Source organism: Lactuca sativa, chromosome 1 (genome assembly GCF_002870075.4).
Source record: "Lactuca sativa cultivar Salinas chromosome 1, Lsat_Salinas_v11, whole genome shotgun sequence".
In the NCBI taxonomy this organism is placed as follows: Eukaryota; Viridiplantae; Streptophyta; class Magnoliopsida; order Asterales; family Asteraceae; genus Lactuca; species Lactuca sativa.
Genome location: NC_056623.2, coordinates 111,623,134 through 111,639,066, shown reverse-complemented (window position 1 = coordinate 111,639,066; position 15,933 = coordinate 111,623,134).

Below are 15,933 nucleotides of genomic sequence, written 5' to 3'. Positions count from 1 at the left end.
TTCTGGACTTGAGGATGAGTAAGGAGGCTGAGGAAATGGATGTTATGTTCTTTATATAGGGCTCAACCCCGAGAATTAGGGTTTTCTCCACTCAGCGCCTACTCGCCGAGTCCATCTTACTGACTCACCGAGTCGGCCACTTAACATGCGACCAAGTCGCGACTCTACTCGCCGAGTCCACTCATGGACTCGCCGAGTCGCTCTTTCCCAATTTACTCTTTTAGCCCTTCAACTCTACTCTTGATATTTCGGGATGTTACAAGTATGGAAAACTCAAAGAAGGGAGAGTTAACAATCCAAAGTAATGCCAAGTTGAGTAAGACTCAATGCCCGAGTACCGAAGTCGAGATAGTAGAAATGAGGCGAGTACCATACGCTTCTGCAGTTGGCTCGATTATGTATACTATGACTTGTACTCGCCCTGATGTAGCCTTTGCTTTGAGCATGGTCAGTAGATATCAAGGGAACCCTGGCAGAGCGCATTGGACCGCAGTCAAGCACATTCTTAAGTACCTTCGGAGGACCAAGGAATGGTTTCTAGTCCTCGGAGGGAGTGATGACTTAAAGGTGAGAGGGTATAGTGACGCCATATTTCAGACTGGTAGAGACAACTACCGTTCACAGTCGGGCTGGGTCTTTATCTTTAATGGAGGAGCAGTGACTTGGAAAAGTTCCAAGCAAGAAATTGTAGCTGATTCAACGTGCGAATTAGAGTACATTTCAGCGAGCGAAGCGTCAAAGGAGGCAATATGGTTGAAGAACTTCATTGGAGACCTTGGAGTTGCACCTGCCATAAAGGATCCTGTGGAAATTTTCTATGATAATGAAGGAGCGGTTGCCTTGACCAAGGAACCAAGGGATCATGGTAGATCTCGACATATCGACAGAAAATATCACTTTATTCGACATCGGGTAGAAGAAGGACTCCTCGTAGTAAAGAGGGTATCGTCAGAGGATAACCCAGCAGATCCGCTTACAAAGGGACTGAGTAGGGTCAAGCACTTGCAGCATGCTAGGAGCATTGGGCTAAAGGACGATATTAGTTTAGATTAGATAGTTTAGAAACGTGTAATACATAAATGTAATTGACATTTGATGATTAAATAAAGGAGTATTATTTATAAGTAAAGCTATTGTCTTATGTGAATTGTTTAACTATTGTTTCACTTTGCATGTTTTGACTTCCTGGATAATTAATTTATTAAGAATAATTGAATTATTCGAACAGTCCAAATTCGTTCATATGTTGGAAGTAGGTATGAATGAAGATTGTCATGAATAGGTGTGTAGATTGTATAAAAGGTATTACACATAGCAAAGGTTTGCTACAACGTTCATGAGTGCTTATGAACAAGTTTTGAGCATTGGAATAAACCCGTGCTTGCTAGAATCACTTCATGGAGTTTATCACGAGTGATCGCAAGACGATAATATCATATGGTCTTAAAACCTAGATATATGGTTTATTGTTGACTGATTAGTTGTACATTGATAATGCGAAAACGCATCAGTAACTTGATGTTATAAAACGCATTGTTATGTATGATTTGATTAGTGAATAGTAAATGCATATAAGTCGAAGTTTATCTGTTCCTTTTATCCTAAGAGGGTAAAAGTGATATCAGGGCCGCTCGATGATTTGATTTGACTTATGTGTCGGGCCCAGTCAGGACTGAATTGATGTGTTCAATTAAGTTCTATGTCAAATGAATGTGAGATCGAGAAAAAAAACTGTTGGACAATAAGTATGACTATGTTCCATGTGATTGTCCGCACGATATATAGAATAGAGGACTGTACGATCCCTTATCTAAAGGACAGGTTACTGATAAGATCAGATTTCGACAGCGTCTTTGAGAGCTACGATTGCGAATCGGAATATACTTACATTATAGTTACTAGACTTATCCAGGTGGGAGACTGTTGGATTAGTGTCTAAGCCCGTAACTATATTTGGTAAGCTATTGACCCGGTTGTGCATGGTCCTTTTGGGTTGCCTTCACCAGAGCAACATGACAGGATGATTTATGAATAAAAATGTTATTATGATTTATTAATATATATTAAAGGAGAAATCATATAGTTTAATTAATATTAGACAAGAATTAATTAAGAATTAATTTTGTGGCTAAAAGAGATTAATTAAATAAAGGGGACTAGAATTGTCAATTGTGTGATAGTTGGTTTTGGGTTGTGGATCCTTATGGATCATGGGGTGGACGAAAATAAGGTGCATGTGCACCTTGAAATCGTCCAAGCCCTAATCTAGAAGGATCCTTTGACTGCTTAAGACCTAAGTAATCCAATTAGGGTTTCAGGTTGTAACCCTAGCAGCTCATGTATTTAAAGGACCCAGGGGCTATAGAAATCGACGACCAGAAACCCTAAGGAGTTCCTAGAGCCGATTTTGTGCCCTCAACCTCTCTATATCATCCTCTTGCTTCTTGGTGTTTGTAATCCATTAGAGGAGTGACAATTGTGACTCTAAGCTCCAAGGATAACAAGATTCAAGCTTCCAAGAAAGAGGTAATCATCTAGATCTATTTTGTCTTGTCAATTTCGAATTGTATATCATAGATCTAGGGTTTGCAGGTCTTGGATGAAAAGCATGTTCATTAGAGAAACCTAGATCCAAGCATTAGGGTTTGTATGTGCACATAAGAATGTTCTTATGGCTCAAAGCCATCAGTCTCTAGATCTAAGGTAACTCCATCAAGCCAAGCAACTTCAAACTACTCTTCTTTCCTTTCCAAAAGCATAAAAGAACACCAAATCCTTCCAAGAACTCAAGAGCAACCTCAAGAGGCAACAAGGTCGATTTAGGGTTTCTAGGGCATGAAGGCTGGATTGGGAATGAAAAAAAAGGACCAACATTATGCTTATATAAGGTACAACCCTAAAAATTAGGGTTTTCAACCTGTCCCTCGTACGCCCAGCGTACCTTCTCGTATGCTCCGCGTACAAGGTTTTGTACACCGACTCATCATTAACACAATGCTACGAGTTCTCTTTGCTACGCCTCGTGTAACTGGCTTCGCATCAGTGCAGCATGCGTACCTCCCTGGTATGCCCCACATACTAGGGTTTTCTCCCAAACCCTAAATCTTCCGAAGGTCATAACTCACTCGATACAAATCCGATTTCAACCATCCATATATCCATAGAAATGCATCAAGACGCTCAACACTATCATCACTTCACACTCTCCATAAAATATCCTAAACTAAAATCCATTTTCCATAAAATCCCAAATAGACAAATTACCGAAATACCCCTTTTTGCTCCAAATACCAACCGAATACCACAATCATCCAATATAGCATCCACCTCCGAATGAGCCCAAGACTAACTTCTTCAAGGCTTCTAACCCTGTTGATACCTAATCCTTGATCACCATTCCAAAAAGAAAACAACCTGAAAACAGGATGTTACATATTGCAACCCGTTTCCTCATTTGGGTGTCATCATTCTTACTCTTCCACCCGACCCGGAAACATGCATCTATAAATGGATTTTGAATCCTAACTGTTCCTACTTTCCTCATTTTGGCTATCATCTTCTTAGAAGATTCAACCGTACTCTCTTTTTTCTTCGGTGTTCTTAAAAACTTCATCAATAGCATCGAAAATCACCAAACCTGCAACCAAGAAGAACTCCCCTAAAGGATCTGCTTCATCATCTTCGACTAAACCTAACCTTAAGGAAATAACCCAACTCTTTTCCCTTGATCCTATAGACTATGATGGGTATGTCAGAATCATGATCGAGTTCATCTATATCCCCCCCCCCATCTTTATTCCTCTCACCAAAATCCCAAACCCTAACTTCCCTCTTAGGTTCTTGCATAAATCCTTTAAACAAGTTATGTTTGAAGATGGAGTACTCGAATTTAAGATCACTGATGATCAAATTGTACTTGTTCATAAAGCAACCTTCCATTGTGCCATTGGAGTTGCAGAAAACCCCCAAGGTTTTCAAGTGTAGGAACCCACAACAGATGGATTCCGATCCTTCCTCATTTAGATCGGGTACAATGGGGAATTCAAAGCCAAAGAGTTCAAGAAGCTGGCGGTTCTCGGCATATGGACCATTTTGATGCACCTAATTCTCAGAGGTTTGTCCGGAAAACACGTTGGAATGGAGCAAAGATTGGCTCCATGTCATTTGCAGCATCTTCACCGGCCAATCAAATGGCGTTGGTATACCAGAGGTCCTTTGGCAAGACTTCAGGAAGTTTACCAAGAAAAGGAAGACGAATGAGATTTCGAGTCCGAGAATTTAAGCTTTGAATCTGCAACAACTGTATTCTAAGCACAACGAACCAATTCCACTAAACTCGGACATTCATGAGGTATATTGTTCCTTCAAAACCATTAAAACTTACATGTTACCCAATCAAGATGTGTTCGGAGCTATCCAATGTCTTCCTCAACACATGTTGAGCACTATTCCTTCTAACTCTCCTCACCTGAAACACCATCTTGAGACTTTGTTTGTGTTTGATCCAATGTAACCTACCCGAGTCTCGGATGATTTAGCCTCGGAAGAGAATAGACCAGCCACCTCGGAAGGTCGTAAGAAACAAATCGCTCAAAATAGAAAGGCACCCCCTTCAAAACCTAAGGACAAAAAGAGAACCAAAGCCGGTGGATCATCTCTAAATGACTCGCAAATCAGATCTCGATCTGACTCTAGGTCATTGCGTACCCTACATATCTACTCTTTCGAAGTACCCTTCTGAGTGCTCAAAACACACTCTATACACACTTGCGGGGAGTCTGCACATGATCTACCCACACCTTCTAAAAAAGGTGATTTTGGTATTGAATAAAGTACCTTGGAGCCCCCTGGGACAAACTCATGTGTCAAGGTGATTTTGGTATCCATGCGTCAACGTGCCATCCGAAGTCGTATTCACTTCACTTTTCCATCAGATGAAGAGACCGATCAAGTGTTTCAGCCGTCCATTGATGCTTTTAAGATGAAACTGATTGTAGATGTTCCCACTTCTAACTTTACAATGGATGATCCTCCTCGGAATGAATATGTTGTTGTAGGAGAAGTTCCCAATACAACATTTGCATCATATAAACCTCCGTTGAAGAATGATGTTGCAAAAGATGTCCCTGTCTCCACTCCTATCTTAGATGATCCAAAGCTAGATGATGAAGAAGATCACTTCAAAGAGATCATGTTTGAAGAAGATAACAAAACTGTTGGTGTCATCCCAATTCCTTCTACCTTTAACATGCTGCAAAAGCCCTCCTCTTCCAAAGCTCATTTTGATTTTGGTCTCTCTTCATCCTCGGATGAAATGGAAGGAAAAGATGATCAAGATGGAAATAATAATACCTCTCCCTATCTTGAAACAAAAATAGATGGTGATCAAGAAGATCCAGTTTAAGGTGATCAAAACGATGATACCAAGGGTTATGAAGACTCTAGTGAGGATGAAGACGATGACAAGAGGTCCGAAAGCTCCACTTCAGACACCGGATCGTCAGATGAAAGCATACCTGATCTATTTGCTCTCCTGGAACTTTGAGATAACGTTTCCAAAGCCAATTTTAAAGTCGACACGGTCACCGACAAGATGCATCACTTGATTCAAAGCTCGATTTAGTGATCAAATCTCTCTTCGAGATCAAAGTTGTTGTTCCTTTAGAACTTGATCGAGCCTACCAATTAGATCAACTCACATCTCTTTGTTTGAAGCACACCTTAGAAGAAGTTGAGGAGCATTAAAAAGCAAATATCGATCATCACCTCTCCACCACTTCTACAATATTGCATATCCATGATGACCTGATTTCTGCTACCAATGAGCTCATCAAGAAGATTTATGTTCGTTGTAAGAAACAAATCCAATGATTGGAGAATGAGATCAAGCCTAAAGATAACATGAATATGATTATGTAGGAAGTTCTCATCAAGGTCATCCGATCTGCTCAACACTTTGTGGATACTTCGAACCAAAAGTTTGATGAACTTCTGCTAATCATGGAGGAAACCTTCGATTGTCTCAAAGCCCAAGCTCCAACTGCAGATGCCTATGATAAGCTTTCAAAGAAAATCAACAACTACTTCAAACGGGCGTTTGAACGGTCAGAAGACTTAAAAACAGATGCTTTGCTTGCATCACAGGTTAGGCCTTCCTATGTAAGATGGGTAGAAAAGTAACGACTAGTTCAATGGAACCCGATCTCTGATTTCAGCTCCAAGATGAAACAATTGATGAGGAAATAGTTGAAATTGAAGCCTTTGAAACTGAAGATTAATTTGATGAAAATGATCTTGTGAGCAATGCAAATCTAGGTCTTCAAGCCATCAAGGAAAAACCTTCCATCACCAAAATCCTCTCGGAAGAAGAAAAGAATAAATGGTCCTCTGTTTGTTGGCCATCTAATCTAGCCGAAACTTTTAAACGGAGTCGAGAAATTTCTAAGATAAAGACTAAGCTAACAGTTGATGCTTTCTGAGCTACCCAATCCATGCCTCCTCTAATTCCTACTCCGAGGATTGTTCTAGTTGATGAAAATTCTCCCATCAAGAAACCTGGTGAACTACCTGAAGATCATTTGATTCATCTTACCTCGGAGCTCATCATCACTAAAGCCGATCAACAAACCATCTCGTCCATCTCTAATACGGATGATCCTATTAAAGACAAAGGAAAATGAATCTCCTTTGGATGAGTCAGTCCGGTGAAGAAGTTGAGCAAGAATGAAGGATGATATTTGGATGAAATGAACCAAGAAATAGAGGAAAGCCTCCAAATTCAAGCATTGAAGGACAATCTGAATCCTCTCACAGACATTTCTCCATACTATCCTTAAGGGATGATTTACAATGATAAATTTGTGCCTCATCAAATTTATTCTCTTCCTTCAAATGATTTTGAGAAAATACATCTTCCTATCTCTCCTCATGGAAGATTATATGTCAAGTTTGATCCTCTTCACCCCTCGAATGATAAAGATACTCTAGTTTGAACCGATAGAGAAAGACTCAACACGTTCTACACCACTAACGCTCTTCCTCAGGAGAAAACTTTGTCAAAGTACAAAATCACCAAGTTTAGTTGCTTGGGAACAAAAATCCTTAGAAAGTTTGGTCAAGATTGCATTCTCTACTACTACTATGCCTTTCGGAACTCTCAAGTGAAGATCAAAATCTTGGACATTGATTTCCCATACATAAATCCCAATGATATTCTTGTCATTGCAGCACATCTCAAAGAAAGACAAACCTCTCAGTTTAGCACCAGAGCATACAACTCGGCTCTTAATTATTTAAAAGATTTTGTAGCTGAATTCGGAAGATCAAATATAGATTTTTCTCACTTATTCAAAACATAGAAGATTATCGCATCTATCTCCACTGATCTTGAAGGAGTTGATATCCTTGATGAAGGGCCCATCAAAGAACCTGAACTCGGATTCGTTTACTTGAAGAAAAGTGAAGGCAAGAAAGAATTCCTCAGAGTCCGAGACAAACATCTGGTTCCTACAATGATTCTTCAAAAACTCATTTCTAAAAAAACAAGATCAAAGCTTCCAAATAAATCAAGAAGGAGTTTTTTGAACAACTCATGTGGTACATTGAAGTTCGAAGCTGGATGCAAAAAGCTTATCTATTTTATTTTGTAGAAACAAAGTAGTTTTCTGAGGATTGCTAAGGACACTTAGGGGGATATTGTTAGTGCATTACGTGCCCCTTCATCAATCTGAGATGCTATGTCAATCCGAGATCATGTGCAATTCTGAGATGTCATAGAGTCTGAGATCAAATGAGTTTCCAAAGTAAAGACATACCAAAGAGAAGCCCTTTCCAAGATCTTGCATTTAGAAGTATTTGATTCTGAAATGCATTTAAGGTGTTAAGTACTATTTTATATTCTTCAATGTGTCTTGTAGTATAGTGCAGGAGATAAGATCAACAACAACGGCTGTGTTAGACTATTAATCTCCAGTCCTCTCTCAATCTATGCACACCTTTTATGTATTTGACTTTTAGTAACTCCTTGACTATATAAGGAGTTGTCAACCTTTGTAATGGTAAAAAGTATGGCATCTTTTTCATCTCTATCAAATCAAAGAATCATCCAATCAATCATTCTCTCTTATATTCTTCTTGTTCTTAGTTGCCTTACATTGTTCATACTTCATATTGAGCACTTTGTTGAGTTAATTATTTTCAAGACTAGACTAATTTACCAGACTTGACTGGAACCTTATTACAAGCAATCATTGATATTAAGTTAATTCAAGTTTTGAGTTTTCAAACATTGTCCGCGCCATTTAGTGAACTCATAATAATCGCACCTCAACTTGGTGTAGATGCACTACTTCGCATCTAGTGATGATTACATGTTTAAGGATTGGTAAAAACCAAATAAACCAAGTAATTAATTGCTAATTTAAATCTAGATACTTAATCCAAAGTATATAAACCTAAAACACACATTTTCCGTCATTTCTAAGCTTATAGAAGGTAATGGAATCAGCAAAACTGGAATTCGATCAAAAATGTTTTCATGTGGAAAACAAAGTTATACTCGGTCGAGTGTAATTTGTTATATGATTCCGCGGGGTCGATTGGAATGACCTTATAACACATTACAAGTTAAAACCTCAATTAAGCTTCTGCGATTTATTTAACCGAGTTCCAACACGTCTAGTTCCAACTTTTATGACCTTTCGTTAATTATCTAAATGAACACCTCTAGTCCCAACTCGTATGACTTATGATAGTATAGTTCAAGGCTTTGTTCAATTAAAACTTGATATTCACCTTATTCCAAATAGAACTTCAAATCTTAAGATACAACTATTAAATTGAAATCTCTCAAATAATTTGAAGTTTTCAACGTAATAATTAATTTACAAATAATTAGAGAGTGCTAAATTTGTAAAACAAACTTGAATTTTGATAGATCAAGGATGATATACCATTGTTAGAGTTCATAAATTTCATCAAACTTTCATAACATCTAGTTGGAAGCTATATTTTTATTTGTATATAAATAATTGACAAAATTGTTGTAAGGTTATTAAAGTTCTGAATGATAAAAAAACATAAAAAATAAAAGCTCTTAAAAGCTCTCAAAACCATTCAAACTAGCTTTTAGATTAGAAGGTTTGTCTTTAAAATGGAAACTTTGAGCTTGGACTTCCAAACAAGTTTATATATATACTAGTTTATAACCCGTAGAAATCATGGTTAGAAAATTAATTAAACTTTTATAATAAAAATTTAAAATTATTGATTAATTATTTTTAATAAATTATTAATTAAAAGATATATCAAATTTTTAGAGTTATTATAACTTCAAATTTAACATATAATTAGAAAATATAACTTTGAATTTTGAAATGAGTTGTCTAACATATCTACATGACACATGTCATAATATTAATAAGATGTTGTATTTAAGTGACACTTACCAAAAATAAATTAAAGCTATTAATTTATATATATATATATATATATATATATATATATATATATATATATATATATATATATATATATATATATATATATATATATATATATATATATATATATACACACTAGATCTAAAACCCCTCACATATAATACTTCATGAAACCATGCCGATAAATAAATATAAATAATACTTATGTAGCTATTTTTCCAAATTGTATATCATCTACGACAATTTCAAGAAGTGCAACTTTCACAAGTTATATATATATATATATATATATATATATATATATATATATATATATATATATATATATATATATATATATATATATATATATATATATATATATATATATATATATATTGAGTTTCATATGTTGATGAACATCTAATGTGCACACTATACCTTGTATAGATAGTGTTATTTTGGGAGAATTACTAAGAGAATAATTTATTTGGTAATATATATATATATATATATATATATATATATATATATATATACACTAACATGATTAGGTAATGATTCATTTTAAAGTGAGGACTCGTTAGGATACCTTAAAAAAATTAAAAAATAAATCTAACAAAAATATAAATCATAAAATCGAGCAAAGATCTATGTTCAGGAGAAAAAAAAAATTGGAAAAAAAAAATTTGGATTATTAAAATTGAATCAAAGAAAATAAAAAAATTAAAATTGAATCATAGATGAATTTTAATGATGCAATTTTTTTTCCAATTATTTTCCTCCCAAACATAGATCTATGTTCGATTTTATTATTTGTATTTTTTTTAGATTTTTTTTTCAATTTTTTTAGGTGTCATTACGAGCCTTCACTTTAAAATAAGTACTCACAGGAACCGGACCCTATATATATATATATATATATATATATATATATATATATATATATATATATATATGACAGATCACTTGATATTCTAAATAAATAAAGATCTTAAAATTCAACATCAGTCACATATTTTTCATTTATCGCTCTAATGTTGTAGCGTACCGACAACAATAGAGTATGTCTAGTCATAAATGATTATATGGCAGAGAGGTATAATAATAAATGATTATATGGCAGAGAGGTATAATCATATATGATTATACATGTTTATACATATATGCCTACTCATAAATTACTATACATATATGTTTGTTCACATATTGAGTAATCATATATGGTTGGTGGCAGAGAAGGTACTGGTAATAGAGGTGGCGTTGGTATAGATGAGTTAGGTGACAGTGGTGGGGTCGATTGATGGCAAATGTGGTGGTTGTTGGGAAGGTGACGAGGGGAAAAGGAATGGAAAGTGCTAAATTATAATTTATGATGATAACTTTTCTGTCATGCTGGTACGCTGGAACGCTAGAGCGACAAATAAGAAATATATAGCTAAGGTTGAATCTCAAGATATCTATTTTTTCGAAATCTCAACGGAACCTAATATATATATATATATATATATATATATATATATATATATATATATATATATATATATATATATATATATATATATATATATATAGAGAGAGAGAGAGAGAGTTAGGTTCAAATGTTTTTACTATCTGTTATGTGCATGTAGGATTGATTTTGGACTATTATATATATATATATATATATATATATATATATATATATATATATATATATATATATATATATATATATATATATAAGTTAAACAATGAACCATTTTAAACCATAGAACCAAGGAACCATTATGTTTCAAGTTTTAGATCTTAATATTTACCGAAAAATTCTAAAAATGTAGAAATTCATAACTTTCTATCTTCTTTCCATTGATATCAAATTTGATAATTTTTTTTTTAACTTTTTTATCTCTTCAGATTCACATTGTGAATCTGCACTATAAGTCACTAATTTTTTATAAATTCACGGTATAAATCTGCAGAAATTCACGGTGTAAATCTACACAAACTCACAGAGTGAATCTGTATAGATTTCACAGGGTGAATTTGTACAGATTCACAATGTGAATCTAAACAAATTTACAGTGTGTGTCTGAACAGATCATTTTTTTTTATCAAATTTGATATCAATGGACCGAGGATAAAAAATTATGAATATCTAAATTTTTTGTTTTGTTTTTTTTTTTTGTAATGAAAAATTTGCTCTAAAATTTGAGAAAAGATTGGTTCATTGGTTCCAAGGTTTAAAATGGTTCACCCGACTCCCTCCCTCTCTCTCTCTATCTATGTCTCTCTCTCTCTCTGTATATATATATATATATATATATATATATATATATATATATATATATATATATATATATTTAGGTTATTTTGTTTTTACTAAATGCACAAGTCTGGAGCACCGGATGGAATAGAATTAGAGGTCATGATCTAAGAGTCTATGATATTACAATAGGGTAACATACACCATATAATCACATAATTTTCAGCAGAAGGGTATTTTGGTCAATTTACCTATATTAAAAAAAGGAATTTTCAGGATTTTAAGGGATAATTAATTCCTTTATTCTTAAAAATCCGAATATTTTAAATTAATTCAAATTTATAAATGAGATTTTATTCTATCAGAATGACAGAATATTTTCAATTCTATTCTTGCAGAATACGTTTCCAATGCATTAATATTTGATAATTGACCTGATATATTATTCATATACATCCAACTTGGGTCTATGATTTTATTCTTAATATACATCCGAAATTTACAAATTCATACAGACTAATATCCTTATACATTTTAATATAGTTATACATATTCTAACAGAATGTCATAAAAAGTGAACAAAATTCTTAAAAAAATAATATTTTTGAATATACAATTATTGAACAAATACACATGATTCTCTTCAATGGTCCATATAATCAACTTGATCTTCATATATATATATATATATATATATATATATATATATATATATATATATATATATATATATATATATATATATATATGTTGTTGAACTCGATTCCAAATATTTCTCTTTTATGATCAATATTAAATTTCTTCTCCATGCAATTCTGAAAGAATAAGATACATTACTCGTTAGTATTACCAGTTAAACAAATATACTTGTTGTTAACAAACATTCTCAAATACATTCTAACAGAATGTATTTATATAAATAAATTCTAACATAATACATTACAGAATGCACTTAAATCATAGTGTTCTCTTCTATATGCATAAACATTATAAAGCATGTATAAATGTATTATGTCAGAATTATTAGCAACACATGTTTTATGTAATATTTATATTCTCATTGAATTAAAGTTGTGAATTGCACCAACACCATATGTAAAAATTGAAGAAAATGCACAAACCAATGAGTAAGTGCAGAAAAAATAACAAGTTTTAGACATGATAGCTCACACAAAATTCAATTCTTAGGTTGAATTGGAACTTAAGCATTGAAATCCAATATTTCATTCTAACTGAATTGGAATTCGAGATTCCATTCTGACAGAATTACCCTCATCATATTAGATACCAACACGATTTTTCTACTGCTACTAATTGAAGATTATTCCTTTGGTGCTTGATATTTATGAGGATACACCCATAATCAAAAATTTATGGTAATTATCCAATCATAAGAATCAAAATTGCAAAAGGAGAGAGAGGTATAAAGGACTTACAAAATGCATACCATAAGGTTAAATTCTTTAGATTCTCTTTCAGACATTTCAACAAACACTTGTTAGGCATTATCATCAAACAAGCCAAAATTTTGTGAAAGGCTTAGTGTCGTCTGAAGCAAAATAAAAAGACCATAAATTCTTTAGAGAAATTAGTTTTTCAATACTGAGACTTAGAAAAAAAAAATACTTATGTGTGAAATATCTCCAAAAAACCAAGACATGGAAATCGAGAATGGTAGGCAAGAACGAATGCAAATCATCATCTTCAACCCACTAATAACAATAGTTTGATAATCGGTGACAAGAAAAAATATGGAGGCGGTAATGGTATTGATCGATGGTGATGCAACCTATGATGGGAAGAGAATCGACTGCCGATAAAGAATTCCAACTCCGGTGTCCTCTCTTTTTCAATCGCAGGAGGGTTATGGATGAGGTCCGACCCTCCTCTCTTCTTCGATCGTTGGAGGGTTAATCAGGGGGAAGAAGGCTTCTAAAGGATGAACGAATTGGAAGAAATCTGAAGGTTTGATTATTAGGTCAACATATTTATTTTGGTGATTTTAAATCAAATCCCTCATTTATCTCAATTACCATAAGTTTAGAGTCATGATTTACTAATTTACCCTTATTAATTTATTTAATTATTAAATTATTGCTAAATTCTCATTGGTCCATACATGCATACAATACTTGTTGGAAACATTTTGAAAAAATCGCAGCTTTTTATACAAAATCGGTGAAAAAAATTTTGAAAAAAAAATTTACAAAAAAAAATTGATTTTTTATTTTTACAGCGAATTTTAACAAAAACCTGTGATTTTTTATAAAAAAAATTCTTAAAAAAAATTTGTGATTTCTAAGTATTTTTTTTATGCATTTTTATGATTTTTACGGTTTTTTAGGGTTTTTTTGTTTTCCATAGAACCTAAACCTATATATATATATATATATATATATATATATATATATATATATATATATATATATATATATATATATATATATATATATATATATATATTGGTTCAAATGAAACCTAACTAAGAATATTTTTTTTAAATGTTTTCTATATATCCCTGTCATATTCATGAAGTCAATTCTTTAAAAAAAATCTTCCACTAAATGAAATTCTGTTAAGAAATTGGGTCTTCATGGGGTCTAATGTGCACTAGGAGAGAAAAGACACAAAGATGAGGCCACTTCGAATTGTTTGGGAATCTATTATTTTTTTTCTTTCTTTTATGAGCTTCCGCTCCGAGTAAAGGCTTGTTTTTAATGAAACATAATTATAATTTTATATCAAGTATTCTATAACAGATATATGTGGTCTTTCTGTACTCAGTACCAAGAGGTGTAGTTGTAAACCTCATTATTTGTTCTGAAAAAAAAGTTAGAATTAATTATTTAATATGTATAATCCAAAAATCGGACTGAGTAAAATGATTTAGTTTCGTGGCAAACGTCAAAAATATTCTTTGTGCTTTTAGTCATTATTGGCCATGATCATCCTCATGAAGGGGGAAACCCCAAATTGGGACATTGTAATGTCGACGTCTTCCCCCGAAAAATAAAAATAAAGATTTATAAGATTTTTCTTTTTGTTAATTGGTTTCACAACAAATTAATTCAATCAATACCAATATTGATTGATGGTAGACATTTATTCAAATTATCTCTTTAATGTTATATATAGATATTTTTAAGTTTTTTTTTTTTTTTTTTTCATAAAATACCTCCACTCCCTAACGCCTTGTTTCGAGTTTTTATGTAAATTAATTAAAGGAAAGGGAAGGAAAATTTTGACAGAAAGAAATGGAGGTGAAGGAAAATATTAATTATTCTGTGTTCCCGAGTTTGAAGGAAATGAAAGGAAAGGAAAGGAAAAATTTTAGTATTTGTGTTCCCGAGTTAGGAGGAACTTAAAATTTTCTTTCCCCTCACTTTCTTCCCAAATCCGTCCAATTTGAAAGGAAAATATGACTCTAAAATTCTTCCCCTCCACTTACTTTCCTTCCCTTAATGAAACTCGGGAACATGATTTTTCTTTGACACCACTCACTTTCTCTCTGTATCCTCTTATTTCTCTCCTTAAGTGGAACTCGAGAACAAGGCGTAAGTGTCGAACAACCAAAAAAATTATTATGTTCCCACATGAAACTTTTACCAAGTCTTCCCATGATCGTACTTATCCTCTGTGTGTTTGTAAGGGTTATGATTACAAAACGCTTTGCTTTTAACCAATGTTTTAAAAACCGGTTTGAACCTGCCGGTCGAACCGGTTGGACCGGGAACCGGGAAAGGGAGCGGTTCAATTATCATCGGTTTTACATTGATTTCTGAACCGTATTGAACCGACTGGTTTTTAAAAAAAAACCGGTTGAACCGGTCAAAATAAACCGGTTGAACCGGTTAAATCGGATAAAAACACATGAAAAAAAAAATCATTTACATAATAAACTTTGGTAATTTTTTTCAAATCTATTTAGTTTTCTCTAAATAAAAACATATGGTAAATGTTATAAATTCTTTTGATGTGTTTGTATTCATCAAAAACTATATTTCGTTTCGGTATTATACTTTATTTTCTTTTTAACGTATATGGATTGATATAAAACACTAAAACTTATGGTTAAGTATGATTTTAATGTATTTGGATTCATCTACAACTTATTTTTATATGTATTTTTAATGTTTGAACGTGTAAACATCAAATTCATAATTTCTATATGTATGCATGTGTAGAAAAATAGAAAAATACATGAAAAATATAGAAACCGGTTCACCCGACGGTCGAACCGGTTAAACCGGTTGAACCAGGAACCGGTCA